The 4,751-nt window shown below is 32.6% G+C and overlaps 1 pseudogene; it reads left to right on the plus strand.

Annotated features, from left to right (window-relative positions):
- The first annotated feature begins 844 nt into the window (after positions 1–844).
- Positions 845–1,344, plus strand: LOC109388758 (single-stranded DNA-binding protein, mitochondrial pseudogene; annotated as a pseudogene).
- The last annotated feature ends 3,407 nt before the right edge of the window (positions 1,345–4,751 follow it).

Here is a 4,751-nt window from a genome sequence, read left to right on the forward strand (position 1 = left end):
TTAGAAAAAAAAAATCTTAGAATAATGTATGCCTGGATATTTAAATATTTGACTTATTTTTAGAAAATCTGCAGTTTGGTAGCTTTATTGAGGTATAATGACACAATAAACTACATATATGCAAAGTGCACAATTTGACAAGTTTTGACATATGTTTATATCTGTGAAATCATCACCACAATCACAAAAATCTATCAGCCTCAAAAGTTTCCTCACAGCCCTTCATAATTCCTCATGCCTGTACCTAACTCTGATCAAACAAACTGATCTGCTTTCTCTCTCTCTCTCTCTCTCTCTCTCTCTCTCTCTCTCTCTCTCTCTCTTCTTTTAATTAATTAAAAGAATTGGGGTAAAAAAAACACAACATAAAATTTACCATATTAAGGTTATGACAAAGAGTAGAACAGAGATTAATGAAATTGAAAACAGAAAAAAAAATCAACAATACTAAGAGCTGGTGTTCTTTTTTTTAAAGATCAATAAAGTTGAGAAACCCTTAATTAGATTAAATAAGGACAAAAGAGAGAAAACTCAAATAAGTAAAATAAGAAATGAAAGAGGGACTCTCCAATGCCACAGACATAAAAATAATTATAAGAGAATACTATGAACTGTATGACAACAAATTGGATAACCTAGAAGAAATAGTAAAATTCCTAGGAACACACAGCCCACTAAAGCTGAATCCTGAAGAAAAAGAAAATCTGCACAGAACAATACCTAGTAAGGAGAGTGAATCGGTAAACAAAAACTCCTAACAGATCCCCTGGTTCACAGATAGATGTCTGGTCTAGAGCATCAGGAAAAGATTAAAGATTAGATTGTTAGAAATAAAATAGAAACCATGTTTCAAAGACCTGTATTACAGGCATTTCATCAGTTTATAAGACATGAGTCTGAAATACACAGCAATTTGGTTCTCAAAAACTCTATTAACTGTGTGTAGTTACTTGGGCAAGTGGGTCAGGACTTTGTCAAGAGATACATGGAAAGAAAATATCCAGTCACAATATTTTCTCTAGTAACAAATGAGACGTGATGATCAGGGAAAGTGAGGTATACGAAATGAGCAATGTCTGTCAAAAGACATGGCACAGATTATTAGTTTTCTGGCCTAGCCTCAGAGATTTGGTATATCAATATGTGGAAAAGGGATCTTGACTTTATGTGGAATGTAAAGTAGACTCAGGTGAATGCACAGATAAAAATAATTAGAAGTGACAAGCATCATTAATCAGAGCTGATAACCTTATATGTCTGAGTGACTAAACAAAAGAAAAGGCATGGAATGGATGTTTGGTACATTTTCATTTCCGATTCATGTATAGTCTTTATAGTTTCTAAGGACAAGGATGGATGGAGATATAAGATGGAAGTTTTTTTAACTAAAACCCCAAGACAAGATGGCATTACTAAAATATTCTACCAAAAATTAAAAGAAGAGTTAACTCCAGTCATCATCAAACTCTTTCAAATAAAGTAAAGACAAGAGAACACATCCATTTCATTCTATGAAGCCATCATTACCCTGATACCAAAGCCAGACACTACAAGAAAACTATGGATCAACAACCCTAGTGAACAGTGATGCAAAAATTCTGAACAACATAACTAGCAAACTGAATTCAATAGCACATAAAAAGGATTATGCACCGTGACCAAGTAGGATTTATTCCTAGAATGCAAGGATGGTTCAACATATGAAAATCAATCAATCACCACATTAACAGAATGAAGGACAAAAAAAGACATGATCTTCTCAATTGAGGCAAAGAAAGCACTTGACAAGATCTAACACCTTGTCATGGTAAAAAAAAACATTCTGCAAAGTAGGAATATAAGAAAACTATTTTCATAATAAACTATCAATGTGATAAAAGCCATATATGAATAGCCCATAGCTAATATTATGCTCAGTGTTGAAAGACTGGGAAACTATTCCTCTAAGATCAGGAACAAGACAAAGATGCCCACTCCCATTACCTCTATTCAACACAGTATTAGAAGTTCTATCTATGCAAGTAAGCAAGTAAAAGAATTAAAGGTATCCAAATTAGAAAGGAAGAAGTAAAATTATCTCTATTTGCAAATGACATAATTTTTTATGTAGAAAACCCTAAGTTTTATGTGATTCCAAACACAAAACAATGTTAATACTAATAAAGAAAATTCAGCAAAGTTGCAGGATACAAAATCAACAAACAAAAAATTAGTTACATTTCTATAGAGTAAAAATTATCATCGGAAAACAATTAAGAAAATAATTCTGTTTACAACAACATCAAAAAGGAATAAAATACATAGGAATAAACCTCATCAAGGAGGTAAAAGATTTGTAAACAGAAAACCACAAAATACTGATGAAATAAATTTAAAAAGACAAATAAATGGAAAGACACCCCGTGTTCATGGATTAGAAGACTTAATATTGCTAAAATGGCCATACTACCCAAAGTGATCTACAGATTCAATACAATTCCTATTAAAATCTCAATGAAATTTTTTTTCAAGAATAGGTCAAAATCATCCTAAAATTCACATGGAATCTCAGGGGACTCCCAAATAGCCAAACAACTTTGAAAAAGAAGAACAAAGTCGTAGGACTCACAAATACTGACTTAAAAACATATTACAAAACTACAGTAATCAAAAGTGTGGTACTGACATAATGATAGCCATATAGACCAGTGATATAAAATAGAGAGCCCAGAAATAAACCTTCAAGTATATGCTCAAATGATCTTTGACAAGTATGCCAGGACTACTCAATGGGGAAAGGACAATGTTTTTCCTTCATCAAATGATGTTGAAGAAACTGGATAGTCACATGTGGAAGAAAGAAGTTGGACCTTTATTTTACACCATATACAAAACTTAACTCAAAATGGATTAAAGACCTAAACGTAAGATCTAAAACTATAAAACTCCTAGGAGAAAACACAGAGGAAACACTTCATATATTAAATTTGGAATTCGTTTCATCTATATAACACCAAAGGTCCAAATAGACAAATGGGACTACATCAAACTTAAAGGTGTGTTCATCAAAAGACATAATTGACAGAGGAAAAGGCAACCTATGGAATGCAAGAAAATCTTTGAAAATCTTATACCTGATAATGGATTAATATCCAGAATATATAAAGAGCTCCTATAATTCAACAAAAAAAATCTGTTAACCCAGTTAAAAAAAATGGACAAAGGACTTGAAGAAACATTTCTCCAAAAATAATATACAAATTACCAACAACCATATATGAAAAAATGCTCAACATCACTAATCATCAGAGAAATGAAAATCAAAACCTCAATGAGACATCATCTCATACTCCTTAAGATGGCAATTATCAAAACAAAAAAGAAAAAGAACAAGTCCTGACGGGGATGTTGAGAAGTTGGAACTCTTATGCATTGTTGGTGGGAATTTTAAAGGGTGCAACCACCTTGAAAAATATTATGGCAGTTCCTCATACTATTTTTAATTACTGTTAGTTGCTCAACTAGTTACTCAAAATTAAATACCAATTTAAATACTCATACCGTTTTAAGTTAAATGGAACTACCATATGATCTAGCAATCCCATTTGTGGATATATATAGAGAGAAAAGAGTTGAAAGTATGGTCGAAGAAATGTTTGTACATCCATGTTCATAGCAGCACTATTCACAACAGCCAAAATGTGGAAGCAACACAAATTTCCATCAACAGATGAATGGCTAAAAAAATATGGTATAGGCACACGAGTACAATAGAATACTATGATGCGTTAAAAATAATGGAAATCTTGTCACATGCTACAACATGGATGAATCTTGAGGACGTTATCCTAAGTGAAATTACCCAGGCATAAAAGGACAAATACTGTATAATTCCACTTATATAAGGTATCTCAAGTAGTCAGATTAATAGAGATAGAAGGTAGAATGGTGGTTGCCAGGAGCTGGGGGGAGGGGACAAAGGGAAGTTTTTATTTAATGGGTATACAGTTTCAGTTCTGCAAGACGAAAATATTATGGAGATGTTTCACAACAATGTATCTATGCTTAACACTATTGAACTGTACCTTCAATAGTTAAGACAGCAAATTTTATGATTTTTAAATCACAATCTTTAAAAATAATCTATAAATAAACAAGCTTACCACACCAGATTTTGACAAGGATGTGCAGGAACTGAAACTCTCATACACTGCTAGTAGGAATATCAAATGGTACAAACACTTTGGAAAACACTTTGGCAGTTTCTTAAAAAACTAAACATGTCTCTGGTTCGTATTTACCCAAGAGAAATTAAAGCATAAGTCTATACAAAGACTTGTGTAATAATGTTCATAACAGCTCTATTTGTAATAGTCAAAAGCCAGAAACAACCCAAACGTGTGTCAATCATGAATAAATTATGTATATCCATACAATGAAATATTATTTACAAAGTAGGTATACTTTTTAGATATCATTTATTGAGTTTTTATTATGTATCAAGCGCTGTGCCAAAAGTGTTAAACATGTAATTACAGTTCTGGTAACACAGGGTTACACAGCCAAGCTATGTCAAAGCCAGGCTTTGAACTTAAGTCTAGAGTATGCCAAAGATAGAATGTTTAATCACGACACTGTATTTCTTGAATTTAACAGGAGCAATACACAGGTTAGCTGAAAGTAAGCATCTCAGTTGAAGAATTCCTTAGAAAAGGGACGCTCGGGCTGCTCATCAGTCGTGTTAACTGACATATAGCACAATGGTTGAGAAT

Source organism: Hipposideros armiger, unplaced genomic scaffold, assembly GCF_001890085.2.
Source record: "Hipposideros armiger isolate ML-2016 unplaced genomic scaffold, ASM189008v1 scaffold_206, whole genome shotgun sequence".
In the NCBI taxonomy this organism is placed as follows: domain Eukaryota; kingdom Metazoa; phylum Chordata; class Mammalia; order Chiroptera; family Hipposideridae; genus Hipposideros; species Hipposideros armiger.